We start from the raw sequence: 23,307 nt of genomic DNA, 5'->3' as shown, positions 1-23,307 counted from the left end.
TCTAGCAATCTATCATTCCTCCATCGTGACAATTTGTCTCTGTTTCCCACTGTTCTTGCTTCTATGCCATAGTTTATTTTAAAAGCAGCCTTCACAATATAATAGCCATGCATTTTAACAATCATCTGACAGACTTCGTATTTAAGAGTTCTTAATATTACTTTTAAAAAAGCAAAATCAGAATAGCCTCCACAATCACAATTTAATAAAAATTTGAAGAGCAGCAAGCGAAGAATCAGTTGCAAAAAACTCAGAACAACAAAACATCAGTTACAGAAACTCAGACAGCCAAGTTATTGTGTCATTTGACTTCTGTATTACTTTGTTCACAGCAAAGAAGATTCCTTTGTATGAGAAAAATAACCACAAAATCCTCTCAGGGTTATATAAGTAGAAGCACACAAGCAAATTGCACACTAACGGAATAGAGATTTATTATTTGATGAAAAAGGTCGAATACATATATCAGAGGTCCGAGTTCAACAGAAATATAGGATTAAAACCCTCCTCGCAGGCGCAGGACGAGGTGAAGGGTGGACTCCTTCTGTATGTTGTAATCAGCAAGGGTTCGGCCATCCTCGAGCTGCTTCCCAGCGAAGATGAGGCGCTGTTGATCGGGAGGAATGCCCTCCTTGTCTTGGATCTTCGCCTTCACATTGTCAATCGTGTCGGAGCTCTCAACTTCCAAAGTAATGGTTTTGCCGGTGAGGGTTTTGACAAAGATCTGCATTCCACCACGCAGGCGCAACACAAGATGAAGGGTGGATTCCTTCTGGATATTGTAGTCGGCTAGGGTTCTGCCGTCTTCCAGCTGTTTACCAGCGAAGATCAGGCGCTGCTGATCTGGGGGAATGCCCTCCTTGTCCTGAATTTTAGCCTTAACGTTGTCGATGGTGTCAGAACTCTCCACCTCTAGAGTGATTGTCTTGCCTGTCAATGTCTTCACAAAAATCTGCATTCCTCCCCTCAGACGAAGAACCAGGTGAAGGGTGGATTCCTTCTGGATGTTGTAGTCGGCAAGGGTCCTGCCGTCCTCCAGCTGTTTGCCTGCAAAGATCAATCGCTGCTGATCTGGGGGAATTCCTTCCTTGTCTTGGATTTTGGCCTTCACATTGTCAATGGTGTCTGAACTCTCCACCTCCAGAGTAATAGTTTTGCCCGTTAGGGTTTTGACAAAGATTTGCATTCCTCCCCTGAGACGGAGAACCAGGTGAAGGGTGGACTCCTTTTGAATGTTGTAATCAGCAAGCGTACGGCCGTCCTCCAACTGCTTGCCGGCAAAAATGAGGCGCTGCTGATCGGGAGGGATCCCCTCCTTGTCCTGGATCTTCGCCTTCACATTATCGATGGTATCAGAGCTTTCTACCTCCAGAGTGATGGTTTTGCCGGTCAAAGTCTTTACGAATATCTGCATATTGTATTTCTTGCTTTCTTCAACAGAAAAGCTGCAAATCAAAGCCTTTAGAGAAATGGACTCAGAGAAACAAGCGTCCTACTTTGAAAACTATTCAGCCTTTTTTAATGAAACCCAAAATCATATTGTGTGTAGAAGAAGATCCGAGAAGCCTATTTATACTCTCTCTACGGAATCGTTTCCGTTGTAGCACGATACGAGTGAACCGTGGCGTGGTTTCTAGTGCCGTTTCGAAGAAGGCGCGACTCAAAAACTCCGGAACTTTCTGGGATGAGTTGAAGTTGGGAATATGGGGGGATGGTCAATTTTAGACAACTTTCAAAGCTAGACTTTCAACTATTTTTGCTGATTTCAAAAGAATGAGCATCAAGGAAGAGTAACATTTCAAACACTAAAATTAAAACGGGGATTTCCAACTATTTTCAAGAGTGCGTTTGAATCTAATTTCAACATTTTTTAGATTTAGAAAAATAAATTTAATTGTTGTAATGATAAAAAAACGTGTTTACAATGTTGTTATTTTAGTATTATTTATTTAGTTTATTCATTTTGTTTGTAAATATATATTCTTAATTCTGAATTAAATATTTTCAAATTTAAAATTTTATTATTTTTTAAATTAATTATTATGAATCAATTAAAAGTATTGTTCATTAGGATTGTATATTTACAAACTAATTCTTATTAGAATGAATCATCTAATGCATATCTAGCATCACAATCTATAAGAGTATAGTCAAAGAATATATATAGATTCAATTTACAAAAAAACACCTTAAGATTATTGTATGCTTGTTTATTGTTCTTAAATTTTTGCCCAACGTTATAAAGTCGGTTTGCTAGAGGTCTAATTAAGAAGAACATGGCCCTCACAATCGAATAAATTCCCTTAAGCCATTTTGTAAACATCTCTTATCCTTAATAAATTCATATATCAAATAATGAAATAAAACATGTTGCAAGCTATGAGGATTTATCATATCATCTCTATGAGATATATATTTAGATCCACACACAAATTTGGACCCAAACATTCACAATGAGAGTTCCAAATCAGCAACAATGTACAAAATTCTTAAATTTTGACAAATGTATTTCTAAAAGTAGTGTCTTTTATTGGAAATGTTATGCTAGCCAGATGATAAGTTGTTTAGATAGATAAGTTATATTAATTGTACATATAAATAAAAGTGGGCTAATCGTATAAGATGGAGAAAGCAATAACATTATAAACTTGTGTATTGAAATGTAATGTACATCCCCTAAAATAATATTACTTTCTTTTTATACTATTATTCATGGTTTACTTTTCATTATTATGTGTTCCTAGTTCTATCAATATGTTGTCATAGTAATGGAGATTTCCCTTAACAATGTTTGGCCTATGAATGTAATTTTTTTATTACCCTCAAACTTTGCATATTTGGAAAAGTTAAATTAAATTGTTAAATAAACTAAAAATGTGTATAATTCAATTATGTTCTTTTAAAAAATGCACATGTTTTCTGAAAACAACAATTTTTTAGTTAAAAATACTCAAAAGCAAACCCAAGTTAGTTTGCTTGTTCAAAATTGAGTTAGAGGAAATACATGTCATTTTTCTTAAAATAATTCTTCTTATTTTGAACTGCATTTTTCGAACATTTTAAATGAAAAATTACATCACCCTTCAAGCTACAAGAGTACATTAATAAGCTCTAAGTTCTTCTCTAGTTAAATGATTTCCAATAGTAGGATTAGGGCACAAATCTACTTCCATGTAACATATTTTTTATTTTTATTTTAAATATTTATGATTAATTATATCATATGAAATGTTAAGACTATCATACAAGATTGCTTGCTATCTTGTGATGTTCAAACCATACCTCATAAAACGTAATAGGTTTACAAGTAAGTATGGTCCACTCTTTAAAAAAGAATCATGAAGTAATTTTTTTCAAAAGGAACATATTTTGGCAATATTGTTGATAACATTTTTAAAGAATTTTTGGTTGAAATTAAAATCCATTAGAAATAATAATATATAGTTTTCATATAAATATATAAATATTTTTTAGTGTTGAATATATATTTTTATTTATTAATTAATTTAAAACAAAAATCTTAATAAATTGTTGGAAGGAATGGACTTTGATAATATGACTGACAACATCCTATACAAAAATCACTTTTATTTTCTAGGTACTAAGTAAATTACATATTTGTAAACTAGAAACAAAATCTTACATTTCATGTTTTTACACTAATTAATAACCTATATGTAAGTGCTTTTTATTTTTACCCCTCTATTTAAGGGATATATATATATATATATAATGAACCTAACTCATACACTTATCCTCATCATCTTCCATGCATTCTTTCCTTTAAAATTTCAAACATCTAATACCTTTTCAAATGGTTATTATTCCAGAGTGATCATTTAGCTACTTTTAAAAAAAAATCTTAGTTACAAGTGTGGGGTAGGATATTATGAATTTTTTTATTGATCTCTAATCTGGTTACTCTTCCACCTATACATCCATTAGGTCCAACTAAAGGACTGCCCATTAATTATAATGAGAAACCCTTTTCAATGCGCAGATTTTTCAGAGGACCGTGTGCACTTTCAACATGGTCCTGACAACTTTCACTTGAATTTGCATGGGAGCTTCATCTCGACATTTTACTGCCAATTCAAGGTGCACAACTTCATCGTGCATTCCTATCTCAAGTTATAGTCATTTCTTTGTCTCTTTTACGCTTAGTCTTAAATCGCATAATCCAACCTTTTATATTCTAAAAGAGGGGTTACTTTTACTTTCCAAATCCATTGTCAATTCACTTAGCATTCAATCTCTTCCTATTGAGATTGGATCTAGTGAATTCTCCCCCCTCTTTTAAATGTAATGTGCATGAAAAGGTTAAGGAGAATCTTTTGTGAAAATTCCCCTCCTTCTCTTGAGGAGAGAAAAGATTTCCCCTTGATTTCTTCATCGCCCTCTTTCACCACCATTACACTAAAATGATTTAAAAAATGTTTTACACTTACTTTGACTAAATCATTACAAAATGATTTATGTAATTTTCCTTTCATTACCCAGTACTCAAATCAATTTGATGATTTGAATAACCGTTCCTACCTTTATCATCCAAATTGACTTGGACATAATATTATTTAGATCAAATAGATTTAATTAATATATCTTTCTTATAATAGACTTCAATTTGTCTTATTGGGCTTCGTCATTAGTAGGGTCCCTGGTGGGTCCGACTAAAATAAATTTTGTTCCTGGACAATTGACCATTGAAAATGCTCTGAAAACTCATTTGGATGTATTTGGGGCTCAAAAATTTGAGCAAATGATGATTTAATTTGATGCTTGACAGCTCTGAATTCTGATCAAAACAACCTAAGTAGCCTTTGAAATTGGCTTCAAAAAATGATCAAATCACCCCCCAAGTTCTAAAAACTAGCACATTTGTAGAATGTCATACAAAGAATTTAGAATGCCAAACGGTTTCTCATGACGATGTCTAAGGTGAAATATTTTAATCCTCAAATTTGCCTACTCAATTGTTTTTTGAAAGTGCTATTTTTTCAACCTTCACAAAGTCCTTCTACATCCGACTTTGAAAAAACATCAAATGAAATGTTAGGGAGTTGCAAACCGGCAAAGTGGTAGATAAACATATAGATAATCATGGGAAACATTAATTTTTTCATGTAGGTCAATAGGTCATGAAATAAAAATCAGAATGTAGGACTACTTTAGCAAATTTTGCACAGTTCAGTTTGCAAATCTGAACAATTTGCAAATAGATTTGACCTAGAAAACATGTCAAATGGATTCATGGAGTTCTACAAACTGACATGGGGCTTCATTAGGGTGCAAAAAAACACAAAAAATTGTTGGTTTGACAAGAAACTCAATAGGAAATGAAATGCAACTCTCCAAAGATGACTACTTAGAAAAGTTTAACAATTGCAAACAACAAACCTACCTCAGGACCCCAAAACAAAGAATTCAAAAACTCATCAATTCTGATCCCAAGAGGCTGCAAATGGTCATATGTCATCTCTGATAAGAGGTCAAGAAGATCCCAAAGCAATTTTTGATGACAATCGATGGGTGTGAAAATATTCAGCCTCAAATTGGGCTACTTCGATTGATTTTGTGGAAGTGTTTCTAAGTGTCACAAGCAAATTTTTCAACATTGGCCCTCAAAATTTAGCAAAATTGTTGAGGTCCAACAGTAACCTCGACATACATCAAACATTGACATTTGGTGTATGTTCGGGTTAAGGCCCCAACTTTCACCAAACAACAATTGCAGGTTATGGCATTTGAAATAAAAATCGTGTATGTTGGGGATACAACCCCGCCATACATCATGACAAAGAAACATGATGTATGATAATATTATATCCCTGGCGTACACCATGAAATGGTCGAAATGAAAACAATGCTTGATCATTCAAAACTTGAATAGTCGGGTAAAAAGAAAGAATACAAACCCTAAAACAGTAAGAAATGAAGTAAAGAAACATGTCCGGAAGGGAAGATTTCAAACACCTTTAGCCTCTCAAACTCCACAGCTTGACAAGACTCTAGGCACTCAGGAGAAAAATGGAAAGCAAAAAGACCAAAAATAAGATTAAAAGAAGATTGAAAGCAAGAAGAAATCGATACAATTTGAAAGACAAACAATTAATGAACCCCAAACATGTGACGTAAATGTGTATTTTGGGTTTGCAAACCCGAAATACACCAAGATGTGTATTTCAAATTTACAAACCCGAAATACATATTTTGGATGCATTTAACCCAAGCAAGTGCAATATTGGACGTAAACTTCGACTTTACACCAAGAGACTAAGAGAAGTGTAATATTGGACTTAAACTCTGACTTTGCACTATTTTAGAAAAGAAGACTTAAAAAGACAACTTTGAGCTAATTTTTTGAATTAACACCAAAGCTAGGACTAAGAAGCAACTACATAGATCCCAAAAGATGAACGAGGTGAACAATTTACTTGAAAAATGAACTTAGAGAATTGAAGTATGAATTCGAACAAAAGTTTGTAGGGCTTATCCAGTTTTTGCATCATAATAAAAAATAGGGCTAACATGTTGTAAAAGTATTATTTGAGGAGAGCACAAAGTAAGAGATGGAAATTTAAGTACCAATACAAGGTCAAAGGGATGATGGAGTTATATATCTTGTTGAAGCCATTAAAGAAGAGAACAAAGTTGACGTTAGAGTAGAGGTTGATTGAGGACCTGATGAAGATGACCCATTGCTTGGAGAAGAGATCACTTTAAGTGAAGAGAATGAGATAAAAAATGAATTGCCAAAGGAATTTACAGTTGCAGTGATAGGTCATAAATAAGATGTTGCAACAGAAGAGGTAAATTTTTTATGAATTTTGTAATAAAGAATTTGAGATGGATTTGTGTGTGCTTAAGTGAGTGAGAAAGAGAATGGTATACTGACAAGGTGGAATACAAATGTTGCATATTTGTAGGTGGAAGTTGTGAAAGGTTTTGCAAGTGAAACTTGGTGGAGGTGGTTGGTTCGTGGTGGATTGAAATCCACAAAAGAGGAGAAGAGTGGAGTGGATATTTGGTGGAGGTTAGTTGATGGTGGATTGGATCCCATAAAGGATAAGAAGAGAGGAGAGAGTCATCGGTGGAGGATAGTATATGGTGGATGCCAATCCATGAGAGGAGCAAAGAGTAGGAAGCAAAGTTTTGAGAGGAGGGTGACAGTTGTTTCGACGAAATGCTAGAAGAAGACGAAAAAGAAATAGTTTCATGTGTAATTGCCACAATGAAGGAGTTCGCCATAGATTATTTGCAATCTCAAAGGATTTCACTATGGAATCTATGCGCAGACTGGATTTGTAAAGAAGGATTTATACTTGGAAAACATAACGTTGAATTCCACAACCTTTTGCATCATGTTGCTTGTGTGTGCTAAATAATAAAATAGAGTATGCACATCTGTTGGAGGTCAAAGCTGGAATTAAAGACTCGACCATTACCAACATCCTTTCTATGAGTAACGCATTGAGTGGAGGTAGAGCTTTAATTCTCTATAAGAGAGTGGTCATGGGAATGATCGTGGGAGAGGGTCGTGAGAAAAGTTGTGCAAAGAAACAAATAAAAATAGAAGCATCATCAAATAAGAGGGGAGTCTAAAGAAGAAGGGGGTGGCTATGAAAGAAATGAATGTCTGAAAAGTAAGACAAACCAATTGGTAAAGGAGGAGATAATAGTGTGAAAGGAAATTCTTGCAAAGTTTGGAAGTGTTAGACATGAAAATAATGGGTGGAAGTATGGATGGAGGTGTGTGAGAAAGTGCAGTAAGACCTACACAATAGAAAGACCAAAACAGCGAGAGTAGGTGCATTGAATGACATAACAAAGAGTTGTTGAGAGACCCAATGCGCAAGAGGAGTAAAGAAAATGTTTGTAGATTTTATTTAGTGAGTGAAAGTGTGGGTTGTAGTTGTAAGGAGGAGGCCCGATAAGAAATTCATGGGCATTGATGATGGGATTTTTGATAATGATTAGTATATGTATTCATAGAGTTTTTAATTGTAATCTATATTAGTCTTTAAGCAATGAAAAGAATTTGTTTTGTGTTTGTGAATTCAAACTGAAGCAAAGTATATATAGTTATTTTTGTGTTAGTGTGTTGTTGTTGCAGGCAAGAGGAGTTTTCCTATTGCATCAACACTGTTTATCAAAATTATTTATAAGAGATTTAAGAAAAGAGAGAAGAGGCTAAAATGCCACATGGTCATTCTAAGCATATTTTACCTATACCACATTAAAAGGATTAGAACACTATTTCAACAACATGCATTTCATGCTTAAATAACTTCTCCATGGACACCAAAACAAAGTATTATGATTCAAAAAATATAAAATCTTTAATGAAACCAACTCCTAAGAAGCAAGAGTAATGGGTTAAGAAAGACTCTCCTACAATTTCACTTAATGATAGTCTGTTCACCAAAATCGTCAATCCCTATTAAGAGGGAATGTGTACTTAAAAAATAAACTCATGCACTTAGGAAGAAGAACATGCTACTATTTTTTGGGAAGATAATGATCTTTCCATGAGACAATGAACATTTTTAAGCTTTATTTACCTACAAACTCATATTTTTTTCTACATTATCTTTTTGTGTTCTTACTTTTTTTCTTTATTATTTATGTCATGTTTGTTGTGTTTTTCCTATTCTCAATCCATCTATATGTTATGGTTTATGTTGTGTTTTCCTGACCTGAGGAACATCTATTACCTTTTGACACTAATGCTTCTTACATGTTAAGTTACAAGCTATACTATAGTCCCTTGACAATTTCACTACTTACAGACTTATATCTATTCATGTTCCACCACTTTTGTTTTCACTTGTCTACATGATTTTATGTCACATGATTCATGATATTGCTTATTATGTTTGTCACGGATATCAATAAATCTATATTCACCAATAAAATTGCTCATGCCCATCTTCATGAATTATTTCCTTTTTAGGATTTAGGGCTCTTTCCTAGATTCAGAACTAAATTTCAAATGAAATGAATGTGCTTGCAGCCCCCATTTTTCATGGACAAAATAACTTTCATTAATTTATGTAAATTGAACTTGTTAACAGACCAAATGCATGCCAGGGGGCTTAAGTGTGTTACTTGAACCATAGAGGTAATTTGACGAAAGTATTAATTTGTTCATAGCAAAGATTTATCCCTGAGAGGAAAATGACGATAAAATCCTTTATTCGGCTTATCTAAGCATTAGCACATAGGCAAATTGCACACCAATGGAAGAGATTTATTTATTTGATGAAAAATCTCGTCTAAAGCAGAAATATAGAATTAAAACCCTGCGCGAAGAGGCAGAACGAGATGAAGTTTAACTCTTTCTATATGCTGTAATCAGCGAGAATTCGGCCATCCTCGAACTGCTCCTCACCGAAGATCTGCATTCCTCCTCTGAAACGGAGAACCAGGTAAGGGTAGACTCTTTCTGGATGTTATAATCGGCAAGGGTACGCCCCTCTTCCAGCAGTTTGCCTGCAAAGATGAGGCGCAGCTGATCGGAAGTGATTCCCTCCTTGTCCTCGATCCTTGCCTTTACATTTTCGATGCAATCAGAGCTTTCCACCTCCAAAGTCTTCACGAATATCTGCAAACTGTATTTCTTGCTTACTTCAACATAGAACCTGCAAATCAAAGCCTTTACAGATATGGATTAAGAGAAATAAGCGTCCTACTTTGAAAACTATTCAGCCGTTTTTAATCAAAACCAAAAACAGATTGTGTTAGAGAAAACCCGAGAAGCCTATTTATATTGTGCCGCTTCCAGGAAGACGCGATTTTAACTGCAGAACGCTTCTTCATTCTTGCGCTCCAGGCAAAGTTTTCTTTTATCAGACTTGTTGGCCTGCCTTCCCTTCCTATTCTCTTGTCTTCTCATCACTTGTGTTTTTCGTTTCTCAAGAAGTAGCGTATTTGAAGAATTCTCCATGCGAAGAGGCACCCAATCTACAAACCCTAGAGCACTGACAAAAATGAGGCAAAGAAACAAGAGAAGGCTGCTTCTCAAATAAGCAAAAGCGGCTGTGAGAAGGAAGACCTCCAAGGCAATGAAGAAGCTGTTCCAGAGTCAAATACACGAAAAAATACAAGTGAAAAGAAAGAGAAAGGGAAAGGCCGTTGCGTGGAGCGATTCATAGCTTTCCACCTCCAGAGTATTCATTTTGCCTGTCAATGTCTTCATAAATATCTGCATCATCTATGTCTTTCTTTCTTCAACCCAAAACCTGCAAATCGAAGCCTTTACAGAGAAATAAGCATCCTACTTTGGAACCTATTCAGCGATGTTTTACAAAACCCAAAATTTGAATGTGTGAAGGGAAGAGCCGAGAAGCCTATTTGTAGTCTCTCTACGGACAATTCGTTTCCCTTGTGAACCAGCGCGCAGTTTCTACTGGCAACTGTCGGTTACCGGAAAGGATCGATACGAACTTGGAACGGTCAGGGATGAGTTGAAGTTTGAAACAGAGATTTTCTACTACCACCGTTTCCTTCATTAATTAATTGTACAAGTGTTGCGTGCTGCAAGCTCTCATGCGCCTCGACCCCTGCACCTCCTGCGCTGTGAATGTAGTGGACGGCAGATTTGAAACCTTCCCCAAAACTTAATGAAATAAAATTTGGAGTAAATGTCCTCTTCTCTCGAGTAGATACATCATTCTTTCGAGGTAGAGCAAATGAATGAATGAAGAAGAGTTTTAATGACGTTAAGCGTATTCTTGCAAGCAAATATTTCAAGGTGTCTTCTATTTCAAATGGACAGGTTCACTTCTAAGTCTGATCAGAGCCGTCCATTTTTATCGGTAGTTTTTATCTCTAAATTCGGAACAGTATAGATTATGTTCAACTTTTTAAGGATTCGTCGGAGTTGGTGAATCGTATAAAGCAATGACACTAAATAATTCAATAAAACACTTTGCTTATCGTGAATGGACTATCTTCTTTTAATTATGTCTTCCGCCAACTTGACATACTATATTTCAATATCTTGATCCTATTAAATCTTTGCATAAACGCACACTTTTCAAAAAAAAAAAAAAACTTTAATACATTAGTGGTTGAAAGTACTAAAAAACTGGTTAGTATTTCAGTACTAAAAAACTTACATGTACAGATTAGAGACTACAACTTGTCGAATTTCAAATAGGTCTTTTTGCAGCAAGAGGACAGTAGAAACAGGATGGCATTTCATTATGAACTGTACAACGTATGAAGACATTCATAGTCAGTTTGGTAATGAATTAAAAGTGGACAGTTTGAACGAGCTTTTTGAAGAGTCAAGACTTCACAAAACAACGAACCTCTTAATCAAGATTCACAAGAGAAGATCCAGCATGGAAAAGAGTTTGAAACTAGGCCAATTTGAGCTTGTGGGTCCCTTAGGTCATTGGGTCTCGTGGACGTCATTAAAACTCATTCATTCATTCATTCTTTGGTGTCCTTTTCAAACCTGTGCAACTGTTACAACATGCATTTAACAATAAAATATTGTCCTATCTTTGGCAGGTTAAAGGAGCAGGTTGTAGGATGTATGATTGTCCTGTACAATAAATGACTATCTATTGATGCCCATAGTTTTAAATTTAAAACTAGCACTTGCATCTAAATGAGGTGCAATGGTTACGCCGATAGTTAGATATACTTTGGATAGAGAAAGTCGTGAGAGTTGAATATTGTTTTTGGTAGGAGTAAGTGTTTGGAATACACGTTAGCTGATCTTCAAAGGTGAAGAAAATTGCTTAGAACAAATACAAATGGGTTTAGATTGGCATGCTGTGCAAAAATATTCTCGTAATACAAAAAATTTACAATATATGAAGACGATTAACTTACAAGGTCAATTACATGTGTTGCTAGTTTTTTAGACATCTTCTATACAATCATCACAATTTGGAAAAGGATAAAAAAAATTGTATTATTTTCTTCAAGGATATGACAAAATATATAAATTGTCTTTATTAGTGTAGCAAAACCCCTATAACTAATGTCCATGTGTAGAGTATATTAGTACTCTTCTAATGAAAAACATAGCAAATGTTGGATATGTTAATGAGCAACAATAAGAACCCTAATCAATTATTAGAAAAATCTCAAAATTCAAAACCTAAACTACTTTGTAAAATAAAATGTACATATATTTGATTATCCTACTTTCCCAAAAACTACATGGATAGATATAAATTGAATGAACTTTTCTTAAGTTGAATGTATGACAAAAATCATTAATAATAACTCTAGTATAAAAATCTCAATTCCTTTGAAGATTGATATCCTCTTGTAAGAAACTCATATGTACAAGAAGACAACTATTTGTAAGGTCATTATCAAGATATAAATATTAAATATTATTTTTTTAATAATTAATTAACCTAAAATCAATTACTACATTTATTACTTTACCTTAAATTATTATAAAAGAAGCATTCCTTTATTTTTTATTTTTTATATCAATAATTAGAAATCATACATTTAAAAATATAAAAGCCATGCATTCACTTATAAACAAAAGGCACAATTCTTTCAGGTGTTTGACTTGTCATAATTGAAAATGTATGTACTTGAAAATGAGGTATAAAGACTTTCATTAGCTAAGTTGTTGGACATCAATTAGATCTCTATACTTGCTAGATCTCTATACTTGTTAATCAAGCTTGGAATTTGACGGTCTATATGGCCTTTTATCTTTTAGACCATATATGACAACTTATAAAATTATTGGACTGTATCATTGACTTGCTATTTTTTCTTAAAACTGTACATATGACACTTCAAATTATTAATAAACCATAAAAAATCATAATAGGTAATATATATTATATACTATTTTAGTATATAATATAATTGATATATTATTTTAGAATAATTATAAAAAACTTAAATTTATTTAGAATATTTTGAAATGGTAGGATATGTCTGGTAAACTTTTTAACGTGACTGGCGACGCTAGCATGACATGCCCTCCAGCTCCACGTGAAACGCTTTTGACCTAGAGCTATGAACCGGTGAGGCCACAACTGGGGGACCTCATCCCCAAACTTCACTTGTTTAAACTCGTGAGCACAACGACCCAACGAAGACACAAGGCCTGCGAGCACAATGGCTCAGCAGGGGTTTGAACCTTGGTGGCCGCTTCACCAACGAAGTGTTTTAACCGCGACACTACATGTCCGAAGACAAGGATTAGAATATAATTGTTTCTAATTTTGTACAATTTTTTTGTCAATTTTTTTTATTAGATTGTCTTAAATATCAATCTAGAAACTTGTCATAATCGAAATGATAGGATATTTCTTTCTAATTTTTAAAATATTTTAATTAAAAAATTTAGAATAGTTTCTATTTTAATTATGAACAAGATTTTTGGCCCGTGTGAATTTAGAAACTTACTTAATAAATTTAAGATTTTTTAATATACTAATTTATCATTGTTTTCTAATTTTTTTCATTTTTTTAAATCTATATCATATTTGATATCTACACCCACTTCTTTGTTTTTAAATCTACAACTTTGAATTGATATTTCAAAACTTTTCAACCCTACCAATCACTCTTTCAATTTCCAATGTTGATCCTTGTCTTTTCCCTCTAATTTTCATATGCACCTTTAAATTTTTATTCCTTCTGCATTTTAATTAAAATCTGCACATCTCCTTTGTTATTATAAATTAAAGTATTTTATATTATCATAAATAAAACACAATTTAACACTTTATTTTTCCTAAAAGATAAAATGAAAGGCACTACAATGACCAAACACTCATGAAAAAATCATTTGACCGACAAAGGTAGTCATCAAATTCCAGACCTGATGCTAATACTCACATTGCTCCAAAGCAACTTCATTGCTACGATAAAAGAATTTACCTTCTAATTTAGTGGTTGGTGGTGCAATTTGAACCAAACTTTCTGGAATCAATTTCAAAAAACTTTAATTTTGTTGTTTAGGCTAAAAAACACAAACCTTTGATTCCAAAGGACTAGCACTACCACGAGTTCCATTGGAAGCTAGCATTAGCATGCATGTTAGAATACCCTACTACATGCAGCCAAAAGAATTTAGAAACAGAATCTCATATACATCTCAACAAAAGAATTGGCAAATATTTTTATTCGTAAGCTATGTTGCTCACTTTTTCATTATAGCAGCTGAAGAGGGGAAAAACCAGTAAGGTGGATTCATGTGGTTAGTGCACAAACACAACACTAAAAGATATTGAAACATGAAACATGAATAAAACCACATAAAAACATGAAGATAATGCTTATACCTTGCAAACCTTTACCTTCTCTCTCAGATTGAGCCTTCGGTGAAGTTGAATAACACCTCTCTTCAACTTGATTGGATGGGCTCCTTCTTGATGGATGTGGAATGCTCTCCAAATGCTCAACAAGGTAAGTGGATTTGATAGGATTGGATCTGAGTGATGGATTAAAGATGGATGGATTTGGTAGAGGAATATGAAGAGAGAGAGGAGAAAAGAGCAACATGACAATGCATGAGAAGTGGATGATTTGTGAGGAGAATAGGCTCCAATTTATAGATTGGAGAAGGCCAATGGAGGGCCAAGATTGATTTGATCATGAAGCCCGTTGAGATTGATTTTAGATAGAAGACATGGATCAAGGGTGCCTTGGGAAAATAAACAAGAATATAAAATTCCTTGGGAAAAGGGGGGAGAAATTTGAATTTCAAATATGAGGAATTAAAAATTCCAAAATAAGGATGCATTGAAGGATTCAAAGAAATATGAATTTCTTTGAGAGACTCAATGTTGATGTGACATGAGTGGGAATTAAAAATTGAGAGATAATGATAAGCATGATTATGAGAGATTCTAGAAGGATTAATTAGGCTAATGGGACTAGGAAAAGTGATTTGTAGGAATCACATGACTAGGTTAATTAATTAAAATTAATTAACTGAGTGGGTTTAGAGGAAATTATTATTGGAGGGGACTTTAGAAGAATAAGGGAATAATTAATTTATTTGATAAATTAATTATTTGACAATAGTGACAAGATTAATTAAATTTAATTTAATTGATTTTGAGAGGAATAAGGATAACACAATTAAATTAATTAATTATGTTGATAGGCTTAAATTAATTGAATATTAATTTTAGGTGTCTACAACAGCCAGAGTTGTTTCGTTCCATCAAAATGTGTTTCCATCAATTAACATTTCAAAATGGGCAAGGGAAAACTCAGGAACTGATTCAATCAAATGTCCACCATTGTTATGCTAAATGGTTTCTAGCAATGCTATTTCAAGAAAAGTTCCCATAAGGTTCTCATTGTTGGCCTATCCATTTCGTTCCTTTGCAACCTTCACAAACAATTTTTCTTCAGTTTATCAGGCAATTTTGGAACAAAACCTAGAATCATTAAAACATGTTTTTCAGTTCAAAGACAATATCAGTGCATTTGAAAACCAAATATTTGGGGATATCATTGCTACACATGCTTCCTTAGCAAAGGAGTGCACCAATATCACAACACTTAACCAATTAAATGCCCTCGTTCATGTCAATGGGCTTGGACAAAATGTCTCTTTAAGTACCAAACTAGTGCACATGTGTTCTAAGCATGGTAGTATGGATAATGGTCGCCAAGGGTTTGACAAAATGCAGAAACGAGATGCTTTCCTCTGGAATTCGATCCGTAGAGAGTATGCATCGAATGGGTCTTATAAAGAAGTCTTGTCATTGTATTCTCAAACGCAACATGCAGGCATATGGGCAGATATATATACTTAAGCCTTTGTGCTTAAGGCATTTGCAAGGTTATCATCTTTGAAAGTGGTAAGGAAAATTCACTGTCAGATAATTAGAAGTGGATTTGGATCCCACGTTTTTGTGAAAATGAATCTTCATGTCAAAAAACTCCTACTTGAAATTCAAATGCAACTTTAGGTGCAAATAAATTTGAAGGTAACAGAAGAAATACCCAAAATATGATTTTAGAGCAATACCAATAAGGAATAAAGGTCAAATTCATGTACTTCAAGTACCATAGCCACAAGTGTTATTTGTAAGATCAAATAAAATAGATTATTATTATGAGGAGATTAGGTTTGGAACCATTTCCGTTTCCAAAGGTTATTCAGTGGACAGTTTCTTTGTCAGTTTCCAGAATCTATATCATAAGCCTCTTTGAGAATTGTGAGGTAGTTGTTTTTGATGTACATTTCCGTGATTAATAAAATGTTGTTGATCCTTTTCCTGTGGTTTTTATCCCCAGTTAGGGTTTTCCACGTAAATTTGTGTTGTCCATTTTATATTGTTATTTTATTTATTTTGAGCAATGTTTTAGGTATTCGACTGCAAAAAATATTTAGCTTAGGTATTTATTAGTTGTATGGTTGTCGTTAATTTATAACACCTGGTATCAGAGCCTGCTAAGCCTTTGTTGCAGATTTGGTGTGTATAAGTTTTATTTGCAGGTGATTCAATGGAATCAATGATAAGTATTGAAAAACCTACAAGGGCAAACTTTAACATATGGAGGTCGAAAATGGAAGATATACTCACCCTCAAAGATCTACAATTGTTGATTCAGGGAAAATCAAATAAGCCACAAAATATGAGTGATGAAGATTGGGACAAGTTAGATCGAAAGACAATTGCTACTATTCGACAATCTTTGGTAGACACGGTATACTTCCATATTTCACAAGAAAAGACAACTACATCATTATGGAAATTTTTTTGATGAAAAGTTTATTGAATCTCAAAATGAGGGAAGGAAGTTCAGTGGCTGAACATTTAAATGAGCTGCACACAGTGTTGAATCAATTGACTTCATTGAAGATTGTTTTTGATGATGAGATTAGAACTCTTCTACTATTAAGTTCTATGCCTGATAGTTGGCAAAACTTAGTTGTCGCCATAAGTAATGCAACACCAAAAGGTAAATTATCTTTTGAAGATGTTTCTAATAGTTTATTGAATGAAGAAATGCACAGGAAATCTATGGGAGAAGAAATCCCAAATATGGAGGCATTAACCCCGAGTGATCGTGGAAGGAAGCCATATAGAAATAACTCCAAGAGATAGATTTCTAGAGGTAGGTCAAAGTCTAGGCGTGGAAGAATTACCTGCTATCATTATGGAAAACTTGGCCGTATCAAAAAACATTGCTGGAAATTAAAGAAGGAACAAAAGGACCAAAAGGTAGCCAACAATAATGAGGAAACTATTGTTGTCCTGCAGAAGGAGAGGTATTAATTATTGTACCTTATGAGGATGTATGTCTTTCTACTTCTAACTATTATAGTGATTTGATTTTAGATTCTGGAGCCTTCTATCATGTTACACCAAGAAAAGAAAATTTTATTTCTTATAGATCTGATTATATGGGTAAAGTTCGCTTGGGTGATAAGAGTCTATGTTATTGAAGGAATAGGAGACATTCTAATAAAAATAGAAGATGGTTGTAGTCTATTGCTTACACAGGTTAGGCATGTACCAGAACTTGGAATGAATTTGATTTTATCTGGAAAGCTAGATGATGAAAGCTACCATACAACGTTTGGAAAAGGAGGATGGAAAATTATAAAAGATTCGCTGGTTGTTGCAAAAGGGCAGAAAATAGGCTCTCTCTACAGATTGAAATCAAAGTTGCAAAGATTAGACACTGTTGCTATTGCAAAGGAGGAGTCTAGAGTAGATTTATGGCACAAAAGACTTGGCCACATGACTGAAAGAGGCCTGAAAATTCTTGTCGAACAAAAGCTTTTACCTGGCATAAAAGGTACATAATTTAAATTTTGTGAACATTGTGTTATGGGTAGACAGAAAAGGGTATCATTTATAAGAGATAGTCCTAAAAGAGATACATAAATATTAGATTTGATACATTCTGATGTATGTGGCCCAATTAATGTAAAATCATTAAGAGGAGCAATTTATTTTGTAACTTTTTTTGATGATGCATTGAAGAAGGTGTGGGCTTATGCTATGAAGAGAAAAGATTAGGTTTTTTCAGAAATTTCATGTGGCTATTGAACGAGAAACTAATAAATTGCTGATATGCATTAGAACAAATAATGGTGGGGAATATTGTTCTAAATTGTTTGAAGAGTATTGCAGTAAGCATGGGATAAAGCACATCAAAACAGTTCCACGCACCCCACAACAAATTGGAACAACTGAAAGAATGAATCAAACAATAATGGAAAAAGTAAGGAGTATGCCTTTAAATTCTAGTTTGCCAAAATATTTTTGGGCAGAGGCTCTTAATACAGCTTGCTACTTAATAAATTGTTCTCCCACAACTTCATTAAATGGTGGTATTCCCGAAAAGGTATGGATTGGTAAAGATTTGAGCTATACGAAGCATATGCACATATTCCTAATGAACAAAGGTCCAAGTTGGATGAAAAGTCACTTAAATGTATGTTCTTAGGATATGTTGATAACGAGTTAGGTTACCAGTTGTGGGATCCTTTAACAAGGCGGATTATTAGAAGTAGGGATGTTATTTTTAATGAAGAAAAAAAAATTAAGACTATTGAAAATGGTGTGGAGAAGCAATTTATTGAAATTCCAAAAGTACAGGAAAAACAACAAGAAAACCAGCCACCATTACAAGAAGATAATGAATAGCCCTTTTAACAAAATGAAAATCAGGGACACCAACAAGAAGTACAAGAACAACTTCGTAGATTGAGTAGGACACATAGGCCTTCACAAAGGTATTTCCCATCAGAATGTGTGTTATTTACTGATGAAGGTGAACCTACTTGTTTTTAGGAAGCAGTTGAAGGTGAAAATTGTGTAAATTGGAAAGAGGCTATGCAAGAAGAGATAAAATCTCTACATGAAAATAACACATGGGACTTGGTTTAAAGACCAAAAGGAAGAAAAGTTCTAAAGAACAAGTGGGTGTATCGCCTAAAACATGAAGGCAAAGAAAATCATAAAACATTTAAAGCACGACTCGTGGTGAAAGGATTTGAACAAGAACCAAGAATTGATTTACTTAAAAAAATTCCCCAGTTGTTAAAATGACATCAATACAAGGAGTAATTGGTCTTGTTGTTGCTCTAGAATTAGAATTAGAACAATTAGATGTCAAGACAACCTTTTTACATGGAGTTTTAGATGAAGAAATTTTTATGGAGTAGCTAGAGGGATTTATTGAAAAAGGTAGAGAAAATTTGGTCTGCAAGTTAAATAAGTGTTTTTATGGGTTGAAACAAGCCCTACGTCAATGGTATAAGAAATTTGATTCTTTTATGGTTAATAATGGTTTTAAAAGATTAAATTTAGATCATTGTGTATACATTAAAAGAGAAGAAAATGGTAATTTTATTGTCTTATTATTGTATGTTGATGACATGTTGATTGCGGGAAAAGACAAGTTAATGATTAAAAATTTAAAAGAAGAATTAAGTCAGGCCTTTCCAATGAAAGATTTGGGACCAACAAGGTAGATTTTGGGGATGCAAATTACTTGTGATAGAGAAAACAAAAAATTATGGCTATCACAACAGCAATATCTTGAAAAGGTTGGGAAAAATTTAATATGTCTAGTGGAAAGCCTGTCGGTACACCACTTACTTCTCATTTTAAATTATCATCTAATCAATGTCCCATTACTATTGAAGAAAAGGAAGAAATATCCAAAATTTCATATGCCTCTGCAATAGGAAGTCTTATGTATGCTATGGGATGCACACGTCCTGACATTGCACATTCAGTGGGAGTTGTAAGTAGGTTTCTGGCAAATCCAGGCAAAGAACATTGGGTTGCAGTTAAATGGATTCTTAGATACATTAAAGGATTAGTTAATCATTGCTTATGTTTTCAGGATGTTGATATCTTGTTGGAAGGATTTACAGATGCTGATATGGCAGGTAACATAGATTCTCGGAGATCTACAACAGGACATATTTATACTTTTGTGGGAACTACAGTCTCATGGGTATCTAGGTTACAAAAAGTAGTGGCTCTATCTACCACATAGGTTGTATATATTGCAGCAACTAAAGCAAGAAAATAAATGCTTTGGATGAGGAGGTTTTTGGAAGAACTAGGTTTGCAACAAGAAAAGTATGTATTGAATTGTGATAGCTAAAGTGCAATTCATCTTGCCAAAAATCCGACCTTTCATGATAAAACAAAACACATTGATGTTAAATGTCATTGGATTTGCCAAGTGCTCAATGATGGTCTACTACTATTGGAGAAAATACACGCAACATAATCTAGCCGATATGTTAACCAATTTTTTACCGAGGGATAAACAATATCTTTGTAGAACCTCAGTTGGTGTGATACAAATGTGATGAAACAACCTGGAATTAGATCAGCAGCAAGGAAATATAAAATAATGTGTAAACCTCTATTTGATCTCATGTGGGAGATTGTTATTTGTGAGATCAAAAAAAAACAAAAGTTTTATGAGGAGATTAGGTTTGGAACCGTTTCCATTTCCAAAGGTTGTTCGGTGGACAGTTTCTTTGTCAGTTTCTAGAATCTATATCATAAGCCTCTTTGAGAATTATGAGGTAATTGTTTTTGATGTACATTTTCATGATTAATAAAATGCTACTAATCCTTTTCTCGTGGATTTTTCCTCAGTTGGGGTTTTCCACGTAAATTTGTGTTGTCCATTTTATATTGTTATTTTATTTATTTTGAGCAATGTTTTAGGTATTTGACTGCACAAAATATTTAGTTTAGGTATTTATTGGTTGTCTGGCTATTGTTAATTTATAACAAGAAGTTGTGCTCAAAATGGCTAAACTAGAATTTGAATGGGATATGATGTAATGAAGCCTCATATGTAACTGTCAAAGTATGAAATATGTTTCAAATATAAATTAATTTTCATATACAACGGAGAAAAATGACCTTAATAAAGCACAAATACTAATCATTTTGAACTCGCCATACCTACAGATCATGCCACAAGGCCATGAACTCTTTTGGCCCTACATCCATACAGAACAAGAACCACAGTAAGCTCGCTTGATATATGGTCTCACCTAATCCACAAGAAAAAAATATCACCTAAAACACATCCAATTTAAGTGAAAGCTTAATGTCTAAAAACCTTAGTACAGAGAAATCTAGATCATCTCATGTGAATCAAAGCACTGCTTTCAACCTTTGGTAACTTAAAAATGAACAAATTATTATTAGTGACTTCTCCCATAACAAGTCCAAAAGATGGACAATTCCTTACAGCCTAGTTGAATTGAACCAAATGCAAGTACTGTGGAAGCCTAAAAAGTAAAAACATTGATGATAATAGAGAAATGTAAAAATATGCAATGACATCAGCATGCATGATGGAAAGGACTTTCTAGCTATAAAGAAACTATTGTCTGTATGAATTTGAACATTTACAAATCCGGTTACTGCTAATTAGTGTGACCCTTGGATGCTTGACCCACAAGATATTTTGACATGTCCTAGTTCACAAGTGTCTTAGGGCTAGGTGAAATAGGGATAGAATGTCCACTCCCCATCTCCATTTCCTGTCTTGTAGGAACATCTCTATAATATAATTGATAGGAATATTAGGAATATTATATGATATCTATTCGATTTAAAGCCACTCAATAGCAACATATATTATCCTCAATATCTTCAAGCATGCAATATGAATTACAAACCCCTTTAAAATGTGACAAATTAACACAGCAAGAAACAATAACTGATTCTAAGTCCTAATTATTCAATGTGATTTCAATGAACAATCAAAGTAATTTTTACCAAAACTTGCTCCAATTCCTGTCATAAATTCATTTGTGTTGTGGTCAGTCAAATTCTATTTATATCGTTTGTGGCATGGTGGAGTTGAATAGGTGTCGAAGCGGCGTGGTGGGCTAAGTGAGGTGCAATGGATAACGCCGATAGTAATTTATATAATTATAAATGTGAGAAAAAATCATACAAATACAAAATATGTGAACATTTTTTTTCTAGAGTTGTAATAAATTGATTCAGGGAGTATGTATGTTCATCTTTGTGTTCTCTTCTACAATGAAGCTGGTGTGGAGATTTCTTCTTTGCATCTGGTGTTGTTCCTTTAAAAAAAAGTTGGGGAGATGATCTTCATGAGCCTTGCTTGCAATATAGAAATCCATAGAGTGCTAATATTGAAGAAAATTAGTATAATTGTGTAAGTGACCAGGCTTGGAATTACATACCTTTTTTCTATAAAGAGAGTATATGGATTGTACCAAATTACATAAGAAATAATAATAAAAGGTAATATATATTTGTAAAAATAATAAAATAATAAAGATGGTTTAATTTTGGGATAAAACTAATCCTACTATGGACCCGTGAATCAATCTTTCAAATCTGCAAATAATAATTTACTTCAAGCATTATACTCATACTCCATTGGTCTCTAGTTGGCCCACAACTTGTATAAAGTTTTCCCTCATATAATATATGAGGGAAGGCAGTCATGGGAAGTTGTAACTGTTGTTTATTATTTATTCAATAATTCTTGGTTTCATAGTCACTCTTCCTATATAAGGACCTCCAACCTCCAAGCTTTTCTTTCACGTAGTCTAAACTAAAATCTTACATATAAAAAATACACTCAAATCTTAAAATAAACTATAGTGAAGCAATAATTTTTGGATAAGAATATCAGTCAAACCTTAAATGAGCATCTCAAGCCTGCATATACAACCAATATGAATGGGAAACCGTGATTATATGTGAGATAAAACTATACAAATTGAATTAAATACTAAAATTAGACTTTGAATTAAATACTAAAAAATTATTCTTTGAATTGAATTGATTAGAGAGTGTTTGAATTAAGTTTGTCTTTGAGTTGAATTGCTTTAGAGAATGATTAAATACTAAAAAATTAGTCTCTGAATTAAATAATTAAATACTAATTAAAATTAGTCTCTGAATTAAATAATTAAATACTAATAATTAGTCTTGATTTGGAAGGGAATGTGGGAGATGGCTCTGTGTGTGCGTGGGTGTCATGGTAGGGTCGACGTGCCCTAGCCTGTGTCCTGCGCTCTGCTTGCTTCATTCTAGGGGGGGGGGGTTCTTGCTTGCTGGGGGTCGATTTTTGCTTGCCTGTGGTCGGGTTTTCTGGGTTGCCGCAGGGTTTTTTTTGCAACCCTTTTCTATTTCTTCTGCTCTGGGTTGTCGTTGGGGTGTGTGGGGTTGGGTTTTCCACCCTTCTTTTTCTTCTTTTGGTATTTTCTCTGGATGCATGGAGAATAGAGGATTATCCTCTTCTCAGATGGTCTCTGGAGATCTAGATATGGCGGATCCATCTCATTTGATGCATGCATGTGGA

The 23,307-nt window shown here is 33.8% G+C and overlaps 1 pseudogene; it reads right to left on the bottom strand.

Annotated features, from left to right (window-relative positions):
• Positions 1 to 409: 409 nt before the first annotated feature.
• The window catches only part of LOC131077348 (polyubiquitin-like), a 63,734-nt pseudogene continuing 40,836 nt past the window's right edge, over positions 410 to 23,307 (bottom strand).

Source organism: Cryptomeria japonica, chromosome 4 (assembly GCF_030272615.1).
Source record: "Cryptomeria japonica chromosome 4, Sugi_1.0, whole genome shotgun sequence".
Taxonomy (NCBI): Eukaryota; Viridiplantae; Streptophyta; class Pinopsida; order Cupressales; family Cupressaceae; genus Cryptomeria; species Cryptomeria japonica.
The sequence above is the reverse complement of the archived record's forward strand: the minus strand, read 5'-3'. Positions and strand labels throughout refer to the sequence as shown.